Below are 15204 nucleotides of genomic sequence, written 5' to 3' on the forward strand. Positions count from 1 at the left end.
AGGAATTTGGTGTGGAATTTCAGCACTAAAAAAAAGTCTCCCATTGACTTTAATGGGTTGTTTTTTCTGCTAGCAATGGAGGATTTTTTTTTCAGCGCTGAAATTCCACACCAAAATCCTCACCATTTATCTCTGTGTGAATGAACCCTAATGCTTAGAGATGAGTTTATTTACATGACAAGTCCACTGTAAAGATTTTCACTTTTTTGGTATGTTCAAGGATTCTTTTTTTTGTGAATTCTTTAGTCTATTCAAGATAGGAAAGGAGGTAAGCTGATTGTTAGAAGGAAAATGAAAGGTTCAAGGTCTCTTTGTTTTGTTGATTTTTTTGACTGTTCAGGATGGGAAGGGAACTTGTAAGCTGACAGTTGGGGTAAGAATGACGAAAAGAAACCAACCACTGCGGGGCTTGAACCACGCCCCTGAGATTAAGAGTCTCATGCGCTCCCGACTAAGCTAGCTGAGCTCGATGTGACTTCATTATGGGGCTATACAGAAGGATAGAGACGGCATCGGTGGCCAACCTCCCAGTCCGGCCCCTGAGTCCAGAAGGAGCCGTTAGCATCAAAGTGGAAACTGTAAAGCATTGGTGTTTCACTGGTAGAATTCTTGACTGCCATGTGGGAGGCCAGGGTTCAATTCCTGGCCAATGCAATGTTACGGGAAGGGGAAGAAGGCCTGGGTTCAATTCCCGGCCAATGCAACAGTCCTGATTTTGTTGTTTGGCCTGTTCTTCGAAATGGGTAGCCTTGGTTCCATTGCTCCTTGACTAACTCCTTCCTAGTAAAATTGCATTCTGGACGCAAATGTCCATGTTAGCTGTTATCAGGGGGAGGAGTGAAATTATGCGTTGGTTTCCACGCCTCTTGGGCCTTCCATTGAAAGGTTGTTTACTTTTATTGCTCTATTCAAGGTCTCTATGTTTTGATGATTTTTTTGTCTGTTCAGGATGGGAAGAGGACTTGTAAGCTGATGGTTGGGGGAAGAATGACGAAAAGAAACCAACCACCACGCAACATGGGGCTCGAACCCACAACCCTGAGATTCAGAGTCTCATGCTCTACCGACTGAGCTAGCCGGGCTCGGTGTAATTGCAGTTTGGGGCTATTCAGAAGGATAGAAATGGCATCGGTGGCCAACCTCCCAGTCCGGCCCCTGAGTCCGGCCCCTGAGTCCGGCCCCTGAGTCCGGCCCCTGAGTCCGGCCCCTGAGTCCGGCCCCTGAGTCCGGCCCCTGAGTCCGGCCCCTGAGTCCGGCCCCTGAGTCCGGCCCCTGAGTCCGGCCCCTGAGTCCGGCCCCTGAGTCCGGCCCCTGAGTCCGGCCGGAGCCATTAGCATCAAGCCGCCAACTGTCAAGCATTGGTGGTTCAGTGGTAGAATTCTTGCCTGCCACGTGGAAGGCACGGGTTTGATTCCCGGCCAATGCAACGGTCCTGATTTTGTTGTTTGGCCTGTTCTTCGAAATAGGTAGCCTTGGTTCCATTGCTCCTTGACTAACTCCTTCCTAGTAAAATTGCATTCTGGATGCAAATGTCCATGTTGGCTGTTGTCAGGGGGAGGAGTGAAATTATGCGTTGGTTTCCACGCCTCTTGGGCCTTCCATTGAAAGGTTGTTTACTTTTATTGCTCTATTCAAGGTCTCTATGTTTTGTTGATTTTTTTGTCTGTTCAGGATGGGAAGAGGACTTGTAAGCTAACGGTTGGGGGAAGAATGACGAAAAGAAACCAACCCCCGCCAAACATGGGGCTCGAACCCACGACCCTGAGATTAAGAGTCTCATGCTCTACCGACTGAGCTAGCCGGGCTCGGAGTAATTGCAGTTTGGGGCTATTCAGAAGGATAGAGATGGCATCGGTGGCCAACCTCCCAGTCCAGCCCCTGAGTCCGGCAGGAGCCATTAGCATCAAGCCGGCAACCGTCAAGCATTGGTGGTTCAGTGGTAGAATTCTCGCCTGCCATGCGTGAGGCTGGGGTTTGATTCCCGGCCAATGCAATAGTCCTGATTTTGTTGTTTTGCCTGTTCTTCGAAATGGGTAGCCTTGGTTCCATTGCTCCTTGACTAACTCCTTCCTAGTAAAAATGCATTCTGGATGCAAATGTCCATGTTAGCTGTTGTCAGGGGGAGGAGTGAAATTATGCGTTGGTTTCCACGCCTCTTGGGCCTTCCATTGAAAGGTTGTTTACTTTTATTGCTCTATTCAAGGTCTCTATGTTTTGTTGAATTTTTTTGTCTGTTCTGGATGGGAAGAGGTCTTGTAAGCTGACGGTTGGGGGGAAGAATGACGAAAAGAAACCAACCACCGCGGGGCCCAAACCCACGACCCTGAGATTAAGAGTCTCATGCTTTACCGACTGAGCTAGCCGGGCTCAGTTTAATTGCAGTTTGGGGCTATTCAGAAGGATAGAGATGGCATCGGTGGCCAACCTCCCAGTTCGGCCCCTGAGTCCGGCAGGATCCATTAGCATCGAACCGGCAACTACCAAGCATTGGTGGTTCAGTGGTAGAATTCTCGCCTGCCACGTGGGAGGCTCGGGTTCGATTCCCGGCCAATGCAACAGTCCTGGTTTTGTTGTTTGGCCTATTCTTCGAAATGGGTGGCCTTGGTTCCATTGCTCCTTGACTAACTCATTCCTAGTAAAATTGCATTCTGGATGCAAATATCCATGTTAGCTGTTGTCAGAGGGAGGAGAGAAATTACGCGTTGGTTTCCACGCCTCTTGGGCCTTCCATTGAAAGGTTGTTTACTTTTATTGCTCTATTCAAGGTCTCTATGTTTTGTTGATTTTTTTGTCTGTTCAGGATGGGAAGAGGACTTGTAAGCTGATGGCTGGGGGAAGAATGACGAAAAGAAACCAACCACCGTGCAACGTGGGGCTCGAACCCACGACCCTGAGATTAAGAGTCTCATGCTCTACCGACTGAGCTAGCCGGGCTCGGTTTAATTGCAGTTTGGGGCTATTCAGAAGGATAGAGATGGCATCGGTGGCCAACCTCCCAGTCCAGCCCCTGAGTCCGGCAGGAGCCATTAGCATCAAGCCGGCAACCGTCAAGCATTGGTGGTTCAGTGGTAGAATTCTCGCCTGCCATGCGTGAGGCCTGGGTTCGATTCCTGGCCAATGCAATAGTCCTGATTTTGTTGTTTTGCCTGTTCTTCGAAATGGGTAGCCTTGGTTCCATTGCTCCTTGACTAACTCCTTCCTAGTAAAAATGCATTCTGGATGCAAATGTCCATGTTAGCTGTTGTCAGGGGGAGGAGTGAAATTATGCGTTGGTTTCCACGCCTCTTGGGCCTTCCATTGAAAGGTTGTTTACTTTTATTGCTCTATTCAAGGTCTCTATGTTTTGTTGAATTTTTTTGTCTGTTCAGGATGGGAAGAGGTCTTGTAAGCTGACGGTTGGGGGAAGAATGACGAAAAGAAACCAACCACCGCAGGGCCCGAACCCACGACCCTGAGATTAAGAGTCTCATGCTTTACCGACTGAGCTAGCCGGGCTCAGTTTAATTGCAGTTTGGGGCTATTCAGAAGGATAGAGATGGCATCGGTGGCCAACCTCCCAGTCCAGCCCCTGAGTCCGGCAGGATCCATTAGCATCGAACCGGCAACCACCAAGCATTGGTGGTTCAGTGGTACAATTCTCGCCTGCCACGCGGGAGGCCTGGGTTCGATTCCCGGCCAATGCAACAGTCCTGGTTTTGTTGTTTGGCCTATTCTTCGAAATGGGTAGCCTTGGTTCCATTGCTCCTTGACTAACTCCTTCCTAGTAAAATTGCATTCTGGATGCAAATATCCATGTTAGCTGTTGTCAGGGGGAGGAGTGAAATTATGCGTTGGTTTCCACGCCTCTTGGGCCTTTCATTGAAAGGTTGTTTACTTTTATTGCTCTATTCAAGGTCTCTATGTTTTGTTGATTTTTTTGTCTGTTCAGGATGGGAATAGGACTTGTAAGCTGACGGTTGGGGGAAGAATGACAAAAAGAACCCACGACCTTTAGATCAAGAGGCTCATGCTCTACCAACTGAGCTACCCAGGCTCGGTGTGATTGCAGTTTGGGGCTATTCAGAAGGATAGAGATGGCATCGGTGGCCAACCTTCCAGTCCGGCCCCTGAGTCTGGCAGGAGCCATTAGCATCAAGCCGGCAACAGTCAAGCATTGGTGGTTCAGTGGTAGAATTCTCGCCTGTCACGTGGAAGGCCTTGGTTTGATTCCCGACCAATGCAACAGTCCTGATCTTGTTGTTTGGCCTGTTCTTCAAAATGGGTAGCCTTGGTTCCATTGCTTCTTGACTAACTCCTTCCTAGTAAAATTGCATTCTGGATGCAAATGTCCATGTTAGCAGTTGTCAGGGTGAGGAGTGAAATTATGCGTTGGTTTCCACGCCTCTTGGGCCTTCCATTGAAAGGTTGTTTACTTTTATTACTCTATTCAAGGTCTCTATGTTTTGTTGATTTTTTTGTCTGTTCAGGATGGGAACGAAGGATTATGTAGATAATCTTGTTTCCCTTAGTCCTAACAGTGGCACAATGTGGGGTATTTTGTGCCCCTGTGTGCTGGTAGGACAGGCGGAATTTTAATTAGCCATGTATTAATTTCACATGGCTCGTTCCCTTTAAGAGGGCACAGATACCTCCCCCCTGTGCGTAAATAACAAGTAATAATACATACATTCCAAAATAAACAACAATAGGGGGGGATCCTTGTGCCGCTGTTAGGACTAAGGGAAACAAGATTATCTACATAATCCTTCGTTCCCTGTCGTCCTTACCAGCGGCACAATGTGGGGAAATAGCCAGTAATCCCCATAAGGGTGGGACATTAAATACAAGCAGAATGTAATACAGTGCGCCCGAAGGCAGTAGCTTCTGAGCCATCAAGTCGGTAGTGCTTCACAAAAGTCAATTCTGAAGACCAGGATGCTGCTGCACAAATTTGGTCCAAGGCGAGAGCCTTGACTTCTGCCCAAGAGGTCGATACTGCCCGCGTCGAATGGGCCCTTAGGATGGTCGGCGGTGGTAAGTTCTGATTCACAATCGCCAACTTGATTGCTTCCTTCACCCAGCGAGAGATGGTTGCCTTAGAAGCCTTGCGGCCCTTATGGCCCCCTACATAATTTATTAACAAGTTCTCAGATCTCCTGAAAGTGCGTGTGCACTGAAGATAAATCTGCAGGTTCCGGACTAAATCTAGGGTATGCCACTTCTTCTCCTCAGGGGAAGTGGGCACTGGAAAAAAGATTGGCAGGCAAATGAGCTGACTCACATTCGCCCTAGAAGAAACTTTAGGCCTGAATCCTGGCAGAAATCTCAACTGAACATGGTCTTCAAAGAAGGCAATATAAGGAGCTTCCGATGAGAGTGCTTGAAACTCCCCTACTCTTTTTGCCAAGGTGATAGCGAGGAGAAAAGACACCTTATAGGTCAGCCACTTTAGATCCACCTCCTCCAGAGGTTCGAATGGAGCAACACAAAGTGCCGTTAGGACCTTGTTGAAGTCCCATTGGTGGACCGGAACAGATACTGCTGGTCTCAGCCTAGTTGCCCCTTTGATAAAGGTGCATACTAAAGGATCCTGAGACAACCGCCTCCCCAGATAGGCGGACAGAGCGGCTACATGTACCTTCAGGGTAGAAGCTGCAAGCCCTCTGTCTAGGCCGTCCTGAAGGAAATCCAGGATCGCCCCCACAGGGGGATCGGAGGAGTCCACTTCGTGATCCGTGCACCAGGCCTGGAAAATATTACCGATTCTACGGTAATTCTTATTGGTCGAGGTGGCTCTGGCGCTGGCTAAAGTCCTTAGGACGCCTTGAGACAGTCCTCTATTCCTTAATAGGGACTGGTCAACCTCCAGGCTGTCAGATTGAATCTCCTCAGATCGTGGTGTCTCAGCTCTCCTTGTGTCACCAGATCTGGGAGGGGGGGAAGCCTCCAATACCTGCCTTGACTCATCCACATGAGCTGGGCAAACCAAGTCCTTTTCGGCCAGAACGGGATTATGGCAATTCCCGAGACTTGGTCCTGTCTGATTTTCATCAATACCTTGGGTATGATGGAAACTGGAGGGAAAATGTATATCAGCCTGAACCTCCATGGGATGGACAGGGCATCCACTGCCAAGGCATTGTCCTCCTGGTACAGAGAACAGAAGGTCTCCACCTTGGCGTTGAGTCGGGTTGCCATGAGGTCGACATCTGGAAGGCCCCATGCTTGGACAATCTGATGGAATATGTCTTGATTGAGAGACCATTCTCCTGATACAGGGATACCCCGACTCAACTAATCCGCTACTATGTTCAGGGAGCACTTGATGTGAACAGCGGATAGGTGGGTCAGATTCTTCTCTGCCCACGTAAAGATCAAGTTCGCCTCTCTCAGTAGAGCTGGAACCCTGGTGCCGCCTTGTTTGTTCAAGTATATTACCGTCGTCATATTGTCTGACCGGACCTTGACTGCCTTCCCTCCGAGAAAGGGGGCGAAGTACTTCAGCGCCAGATAGACTGCTTTTAGCTCCTTCAGGTTGGAGGTTCCTACCTCTGGATTCCTCCACAGACCCTGGACAGTCCTGCCGTCTAGGTAGGCTCCCCATCCCGTATGGGACGCATCTGTTGTCAACAGGGTCCAACGAGGTTGAACCGAGGACCTTCCGTCTTTCAGGTGTCTCCACCATCTGAGGGAAACACGGGTACCGGGAGAAAGGCAGATCTTCCTGTGCAGTCCCCGTGGAGATCCGTTCCAGGCTCTCAACACTTCCATCTGAAGGGGACGCAAGTGCCATAAAGCCCAAGGGACCGCCTTGGCTGAAGAAGACATCAGGCCTAGGACCCGCATGGCGGTGCGAATGGTGACCCATCGGGACCTGAGAAGGCCCCGAACCGAAGCTTCTATTTTTGCTCGCCTTGGACGAGATAGGATAATCTGCATGCTCTGGGAATCCAGAACAAACCCTAGGAATTTCTTCCGGGTGGATGGCACTATTTCTGACTTCTCCCAATTGATCAGCCAACCCAACTCCTGGAGGAAGGAGATGGCTATCTGGAGGTGGTGATGGAGAATTGAAGTAGACTGAGCTTTTATAAGCCAGTCGTCGAGGTAGGGAACCACGAAGAGGCCTTGAAGTCTGAGGGCGGCGGCAACTGGGGCGACCATCTTGGTGAATACGTACGGAGCTGACGATATGCCGAATGGCAGAGCAGTGAATTGTAGATGCTCTCTGTGACCAGCCATAAGAACGGCTATACGTAGATATTTCCTGTGTGGCGGGAAGATGGGGATATGTAAGTAGGCATCCTTCAAGTCCAGGGTGACCATGACCTCGTCGCGCAATAGGAAGCTGGTTACTGAGTCTATGGACTCCATCCTGAAAGGTTTTTCCTTTATGAAGAGGTTGAGGAACCGAAGATCTATGATCATCCGCCACCCTCCTGTGGACTTTGGAACCAAGAACACGGGTGAATAAACTCCTTGTCCCACTTCTGAAGGAGGGACCCTTTCCAGGGCCCCCTTTGAGAGATATTCTGCCACGGAAGCCTCCAGGCAGTCTTGTTGTAGGGCTGGTAAAACCCGCGTAGTGATGAAATGGTCCACAGGAGGATGGGAGAACTCTATTGCGTATCCTCGCTGAACAACTTGAAGGACCCATGGATCCAGAATGTGAAGATGCCATGCCACAAGGAATTTTGAAAGGCGCCCTCCTACGGGAGAGCTGGTCACAGAGAGCGGCGTCTCCTCAAAACCCCTTCTTCTTAGGGTCCTCCTTGGGGATCCCCCGACCCGCCCCCTTCGGACGGTATCTGGGGCGTCTCTGGTTACCCTGTTGAAGCCTGTATTGAGAAGTGGAGCCGCGACCCCTAGAAGGGGGAGGCCTTCTTCCTCTGGTCTCTTGTGGTAGTGACCTGCCTTTACCATTAGCCAGCCCTTCCATCAGGTCGTCCAGCCCCTGGCCGAAAACCTTCCCAGGTTGAAAGGGGAGGGAACACAAAGAAAACTTGGAGGCGACATCAGCTCGCCAAGGTTTGAGCTACAAGGGCCTCCTGGCGGCGGTATTCAGGGCCATGGCCTTGGAAGCCAGCTTCACCTGCTGTCTTGCTGACTCTCTCAGGAAATCCGTAGCGAGACGGATCTCCCCCATGGATGCCAGGATGTCGTCCCTGTTGACCCCGGAGTCGATATCCCGTTCCAGGCGGTCCAACCGGGCTTGAAGCTTATCAGCTACTTCCGTTGAGGCGATGCCCACCGTCGCCTGGGCTGAAGCAGACGAATACGCCTTCTTGAGTGTTGAATCCACCCTCCTATCAAGCAAATCCTGAAGGTTTGACCCGTCATCGATGGGCACGACAGTGCGACGGGAGAGCTTAGAGATGGCTAAATCCACCTTGGGTGGCGGACCCCAGCGGTCCAGCTGGGAGGAATCAATCGGATACACTGCTTTGAAAGCCCTGGTGGTGACATAAGCCTTCTCCGGCTGCTTCCACTCTTGTTCCATTAAGCTGGCCATGGAGACGTCCACTTGAAAAAACCTCCGCTTTCCAGAGGTGGACGCAGAGGCTTCCCCCTCGCCAACCTGGTCCCACGACCGGATGGCCTTCAGCAGCTTATTAGTCTTCTCCCAGTGGAAAATTGGTCTGCTGGTACAGGAGGACTGATCGTCCGATGATATGGACACATCCTCCACCTGGAGGCGCTCCAGGGAGGGCAGTGAAGCAGAACGCCTCTCCACGCGCTTCTTCTTGGTGAGCTGAGCCAGTGAAGTACGGATATCCTTTAAAGAATCATCCTGCAAAAAACACAAGGATACTTAGAAGCCAGAGGGGACCCTTCCCCTCTTTGCGGCAACCGTACTCACCATGTACTCCTTGACCCATGCTACCATATCACTGGTAACGGGTTCCTCCCGCAGAGGTCCCCTGCATTGCTGGCAGCGTGACCAGTCATAGCCTAAAGGCAAAACAATGACATTCAGGATGCTCCCACCATTGGGAGAATTAATAGACGAAAAAAACCGCACCTACCATCAGGTAGTAGAACGTCACATTCAATGCAAGCCAGGTGTCTCCTTTTAGAAGACTTCTTCCGTCTCACTTGGTCCCCGGGAGGGGTAGAAGAGGAAGACATGACAAATAGAAACTAGCTTTCAGCGATACCTAAGCATAGGATACGGAGAACATCAAAGGAGTACATATCAGGAACCATATAAGGAGACTCACCCAGCTTCTGCAGACCACTTACCAAACTTCAGCAGAGTTTGCAGTAGAATAAATGCAATTGAAGCGGTAACCACAAGCCACAGCGCAGAAACAGCTAGGGATTAAACTAGCAGGCAATGAGGGAAGCAACCTGCCCCCTTTTACAGCCCCGTACCCGGAAGGGGCATGGCCTAACCAAAAAAGCGAGCTCCGTTCCTTTTTGCCCTTAATGACACTCTTAGCCCCTTTAAGACACGCTCCCCCCCCCCCCCCCGAGCCAACTACTTTTGGCACCTACCTTTAAGTTCCTGAGGACCTCTAGTGTACAGCGCTGCTGTTCGCGTGGTCCCGGAGCGGCGAATGCCGAAAACCGGAAGTTGCCGGTGTCACACTATTGAACGACCGGCCGGAACCCTCCTAGGCAGAGGAAAGGTTCCGCGAAGCCGGAAGTTCCCCCTCATGGAGCCGCGCGTACACGCCGGCTGGCTGCGCGCGGCTCCCGAAGCCCAGAAAGACTGGATGCCGGGGAACAGGAGGTAGCATTGAGGGGGGGAGGTGGGTAAACCATAAAATAAGCAACCTTAATCTTACCCTTTCTCATTGCACGACTGACACAGAAGTCAAACGGGGCAGAGTGCATCACTAAAGACACCTGAGCAGGTAAGTAGCTGAAACTTCTTCTTTACTCTTTCTTTACTCTTTTTCTCTTTAGGAGGACACAGAGTCCTCCCCAGCTGTCCGATCCTTTACACAGGACAGAAAAAAACGCACAGGGGGAGGTATCTGTGTCCTCTTAAAGGGAACGAGCCATGTGAAATTAATACATGGCTAATTAAAATTCCGCCTGTCCTACCAGCACACAGGGGAACGAAATACCCCACATTGTGCCGCTGGTAAGTACGACAGGGAAGAGGACTTGTAAGCTGACGGTTGGGGGAAGAATGACGAAAAGAAACCAACCGCCGCGGGGCTCGAACCCACGACCCTGAGATTAAGAGTTTCATGCTCTACCGACTGAGCTAGCCGGGCTCGGTGTAATTGCAGTTTGGGGCTATTCAGAAGGATAGAGATGGCATCGGTGGCCAACCTCCCAGTCCGGCCCCTGAGTCCGGCAGGAGCCATTAGCATCAAACCGACAACCGACAAGCATTGGTGGTTCAGTGGTAAAATTCTTGCCTGACACGCGGGAGGCCTGGATTCGATTCCCGGCCCATGCAACAGTCTTGGTTTTGTTGTTTGGCCTGTTCTTCGAAATGGGTAGCTTTGGTTCCATTGCTCCTTGACTAACTCCTTCCTAGTAGAATTGCATTCTGGATGCAAATGTCCATGTTAGCTGTTGTCAGGGGGAGGAGTGAAACTATGCGTTGGTTTCCACGCCTCTTGGGCCTTCCATTGAAAGCTTGTTTACTTTTATTGCTCTATTCAAGGTCTCTATGTTTTGTTGATTTTTTTGTCTGTTCAGGATGGGAAGAGGACTTGTACGGTGACGGTTGGGGGAAGAATGACGAAAAGAAACCAACCACCACCCAACGTGGGGCTCGAACCAACGACCCTGAAATTAAGAGTCTCATGCTCTACTGACTGAGCTAGCTGGGCTCGATTTAATTGCATTTTGAGGCTAATCAGAAGGATAGAGATAGCATCGGTGGCCAACCTCCCAGTCCGGCCCCTGAGTCCGGCAGGAGCCATTAGCATCAAGCCGGCAGCTTTCAAGCATTGGTGGTTCAGTGGTAGAATTCTCGACTGCCACGTGGGAGGCCCGGGTTCGATTCCCGGCCAATGCAACAGTCTTGGTTTTGTTGTTTGGCCACTTTTTCGAAATGGGTAGCCTTGCTTCCATTGCTCCTTGACTAACTCCTTCCTAGTAAAATTGCATTCTGGATGCAAATGTCCATGTTAGCTGTTGTCAGGGGGAGGAGTGAAATTATGCGTTGGTTTCCATGCCTCTTAGGCCTTCCATTGAAAGGTTGTTTACTTTTATTGCTCTATTCAAGGTTTCTATGTTTTGTTGATTTTTTTGTCTGTTCAGGATGGGAAGAGGACTTGTACGCTGACGGTTGGGGGAAGAATGACGAAAAGAAATCAACCACCGCGGGGCTCGAACCCACGACCCTGAGATTAAGAGTCTCATGCTCTACCGACTGAGCTAGCCGAGCTCGGTTTAATTGCAGTTTGAGGCTAATCAGAAGGATAGAGATGGCATCGGTGGCCAACCTCCCAGTCCGGTCCCTGAGTCCGGCTGGAGCCATTAGCATCAAGCCAGCAACCGTCAAGCATTGGTGGTTCAGTGGTAGAATTCTTGCCTGCCATGCGGGAGGCCCCGGTTTGATTCCCGTCCAATGCAACAGTCCTGGTTTTGTTGTTTGGCCTCTTCTTCGAAATGGGTAGCCTTGGTTCCATTGCTCCTTGACTAACTCCTTCCTAGTAAAATTGCATTCTGGATGCAACTGTCCATGTTAGCTGTTGTCAGGGGGTGGAGTGAAATTATGCGTTGGTTTCCTCGTCTCTTGGGCCTTCCATTAAAAGGTTGTTTACTTTTATTGCTCTATTCAAGGTCTCTATGTTTTGTTGATTTTTTTGTCTGTTCAGGATGGGAAGAGGACTTGTAAGCTGACGGTTGGGGGAAGAATGACGGAAAGAAACCAACCTCCGCCCAACGTGGGGCTCGAACCCACGACTCTGAGATTAAGAGTCTCATGCTCTACCGACCGAGCTAGCCGGGCTCGGTGTAATTGCAGTTTGGGGCTATTCAGAAGGATAGAGATGGCATCGGTGGCAAACCTCCCAGTCCGGCCCCTGAGTCCGGCAGGAGCCATTAGCATCAAACTGGCAACCGTCAAGCATTGGTGGTTCAGTGGTAGAATTCTCGCCTGCCAAGCGGGAGGCCCGAGATCGATTCCTGGCCAATGCAACAGTTCTGATTTTGTTGTTTGGCCTGATCTTCGAAATGGGTAGCCTTGCTTTCATTGCTCCTTGACTAACTCCTTCCTAGTAAAATTGCATTCTAAATGCAAATGTCCATGTTAGCTGTTGTCAGGGGGAGGAGTGAAATTATGCGTTGGTTTCCACGCCTCTTGGGCCTTCCATTGAAAGGTTGTTTACTTTTATTGCTCTATTCAAGGTCTCTATGTTTTGTTGATTTTTTTGTCTGTTCAGGATGGGAAGAGGACTTGTACGCTGACGGTTGGGGGAAGAATGACGAAAAGAAACCAACCACCGCCCAACGTGGGGCTCGAACCCACGACCCTGAGATTAAGAGTCTCATGCTCTACCGACTGAGCTAGCCGGGCTCGGTGTAATTGCAGTTTGGGGCTATTCAGAAGGATAGAGATGGCATCGGTGGCAAACCTCCCAGTCCGGCCCCTGAGTCCGGCAGGAGCCATTAGCATCAAACTGGCAACCGTCAAGCATTGGTGGTTCAGTGGTAGAATTCTCGCCTGCCAAGCGGGAGGCCCGAGATTGATTTCTGGCCAATGCAACAGTTCTGATTTTGTTGTTTGGCCTGATCTTCGAAATGGGTAGCCTTGCTTTCATTGCTCCTTGACTAACTCCTTCCTAGTAAAATTGCATTCTAAATGCAAATGTCCATGTTAGCTGTTGTCAGGGGGAGGAGTGAAATTATGCGTTGGTTTCCACGCCTCTTGGGCCTTCCATTGAAAGGTTGTTTACTTTTATTGCTCTATTCAAGGTCTCTATGTTTTGTTGATTTTTTTGTCTGTTCAGGATGGGAAGAGGACTTGTACGCTGACGGTTGGGGGAAGAATGACGAATCGAAACCAACCACCGCCCAACATGGGGCTCGAACCCATGACGCTGAGATTAAGAGTCTCTTGCTCTACCGACTGAGCTAGCCGGGCTCGGTGTAGTTTGGGCTATTCAGAAGGATAGAGATGGCATCGGTGACCAACCTCCCAGTCCGGCCCCTGAGTCCGGCAGGAGCCATTAGCATCAAGCCGGCAACCGTCAAGCATTGGTGGTTCAGTGGTAGAATTCTTGCCTGCCATGTGGGAGGCCTGGGTTCGATTCCCGGCCAATGCAACAGTCCTGATTTTGTTGTTTGGCCTGTTCTTCGAAATGGGTAGCCTTGGTTCCATTGCTGCTTGACTAACTCCTTCCTAGTAAAATTGCATTCTGGAAGCAAATGTCCATGTTAGCTGTTGTCAGGGAGAGGAGTGAAACTATGCGTTGGTTTCCACGCCTCTTGGGCCTTCCATTGAAAGGTTGTTTACTTTTATTGCTCTATTCAACTTCTCTATGTTTTGTTGATTTTTTTGTCAGTTCAGGATGGGAAGAGGACTTGTACGCTGACGGTTGGGGGAAGAATGACGAAAAGAAACCAACCACCGCCCAACGTGGGGCTCGAACCCACGACCCTGAGATTAAGAGTCTCATGCTCTACCGACTGAGCTAGCCGGGCTCGGTTTAATTGCAGTTTGCGGCTATTCAGAAGGATAGAGATGGCATCGGAGGCCAACCTCCCAGTCCGGCCCCTGAGTCCGGCAGGAGCCATTAGCATCAGGCCGGCAGCTGTCAAGCATTGGTGGTTCAGTGGTAGAATTCTCGCCTGCCACGCGTGAGGCCTGGGTTCGATTCCTGGCCAATGCAACAGTCCCGGTTTTGTTGTTTGGCCTGTTCTTCGAAATGGGTAGCCTTGGTTCCATTGCTCCTTGACTAACTCCTTCCTAGTAAAATTGCATTCTGGATGCAAATGTCCATGTTAGCTGTTGTCAGGGGGAGGAGTGAAACTATGCGTTGGTTTCCACGCCTCTTGGGCCTTCCATTGAAAGGTTGTTTACTTTTATTGCTCTATTCAAGGTCTCTATGTTTTGTTGATTTTTTTGTCTGTTCAGGATGGGAAGAGGACTTGTACGCTGACGGTTGGGGGAAGAATGACGAAAAGAAACCAACCACCGCCCAACGTTAGGGTTTGAACCCACGAACCTGAGATTAAGAGTCTCATGCTCTACCGACTGAGCTAGCCGGGCTCAGTATAGTTGCAGTTTGCGGCTATTCAGAAGGATAGAGATGGCATCGGTGGCCAATCTCCCAGTCCGGCCCAGGAGTCCAGCTGGAGCCATTAGCATCAAGCCGGCAACCGTCAAGCATCGGTGGTTCGGTGGTAGAATTCTTGCCTGCCACGTGGGAGGACTTGGTTCGATTCCCGGCCAATGCAACAGTCCTGATTTTGTTATTTGGCCTGTTCTTCGAAATGGGTAGCCTTGCTTCCATTGCTCCTTGACTAACTCCTTCCTAGTAAAATTGCATTCTGGATGCAAATGTCCATGTTAGCTGTTGTCAGGGGGAGGAGTGAAATTATGCGTTGGTTTCCACGCCTCTTGGGGCTTCCATTGAAAGGTTGTTTACTTTTATTGCTCTATTCAAGGTCTCTATGCTTTGTTGATTTTTTTGTCTGTTCAGGATGGGAAGAGGACTTGTAAGCTGAAGGTTGGGGGAAGAATGACGAAATGAAACCAACCGCCGCCCAACATGGGGCTCGAACCCACGACGCTGAGATTAAGAGTCTCTTGCTCTACCGACTGAGCTAGCCGGGTTCGGTGTAGTTTGGGGCTATTCAGAAGGATAGAGATGGCATCAGTGGGCAACCTCCCAGTCCGGCCCCTGAGTCCGGCAGGAGCCATTAGCATCAAGCCGGCTACCGTCAAGCATTGGTGGTTCAGTGGTAGAGTTCTCGCCTGCCACGCGGGAGGCCTGGGTTCGATTCCCGGCCAATTCAGCAGTCCTGATTTTGTTATTTGGCCTGTTCTTCGAAATGGGTAGTCTTGCTTCCATTGCTCCTTGACTAACTCCTTCCTAGTATAATTGCATTCTGGATGCAAATGTCCATGTTAGCTGTTGTCAGGCGGAGGAGTGAAATTATGCGTTGGTTTCCACGCGTCTTGGGCCTTCCATTGAAAGGTTGTTTACTTTTATTGCTCTATTCAAGGTCTCTATGTTTTGTTGATTTTTTTGTCTGTTCAGGATGGGAAGAGGACTTGTAAGCTGACGGTTGGGGGAATAATGACGA

At 50.2% G+C, this 15204-nt stretch overlaps 6 non-coding genes across 6 annotated transcripts; 3 read left to right on the plus strand and 3 right to left on the minus strand.

Annotated features, from left to right (window-relative positions):
- Nucleotides 1-1009: 1009 nt before the first annotated feature.
- On the minus strand, nucleotides 1010-1082 carry TRNAQ-CUG (transfer RNA glutamine (anticodon CUG)). The gene has a single exon. It is a non-coding gene; the product is annotated as a tRNA-Gln (tRNA).
- A 1402-nt stretch (nucleotides 1083-2484) lies between these two features.
- Nucleotides 2485-2555, plus strand: TRNAG-GCC (transfer RNA glycine (anticodon GCC)). The gene has a single exon. It is a non-coding gene; the product is annotated as a tRNA-Gly (tRNA).
- A 1057-nt stretch (nucleotides 2556-3612) lies between these two features.
- On the plus strand, nucleotides 3613-3683 carry TRNAG-GCC (transfer RNA glycine (anticodon GCC)). Its single transcript has one exon. It is a non-coding gene; the product is annotated as a tRNA-Gly (tRNA).
- Nucleotides 3684-12396: 8713 nt separating this feature from the next.
- TRNAK-CUU (transfer RNA lysine (anticodon CUU)) lies at nucleotides 12397-12469 on the minus strand. Its single transcript has one exon. It is a non-coding gene; the product is annotated as a tRNA-Lys (tRNA).
- A 677-nt stretch (nucleotides 12470-13146) lies between these two features.
- TRNAG-GCC (transfer RNA glycine (anticodon GCC)) lies at nucleotides 13147-13217 on the plus strand. Its single transcript has one exon. It is a non-coding gene; the product is annotated as a tRNA-Gly (tRNA).
- A 306-nt stretch (nucleotides 13218-13523) lies between these two features.
- Nucleotides 13524-13596, minus strand: TRNAK-CUU (transfer RNA lysine (anticodon CUU)). Its single transcript has one exon. It is a non-coding gene; the product is annotated as a tRNA-Lys (tRNA).
- Between the last annotated feature and the right edge of the window lie 1608 nt (nucleotides 13597-15204).

This window comes from Leptodactylus fuscus, chromosome 6, assembly GCF_031893055.1.
Source record: "Leptodactylus fuscus isolate aLepFus1 chromosome 6, aLepFus1.hap2, whole genome shotgun sequence".
NCBI lineage: Eukaryota > Metazoa > Chordata > Amphibia > Anura > Leptodactylidae > Leptodactylus > Leptodactylus fuscus.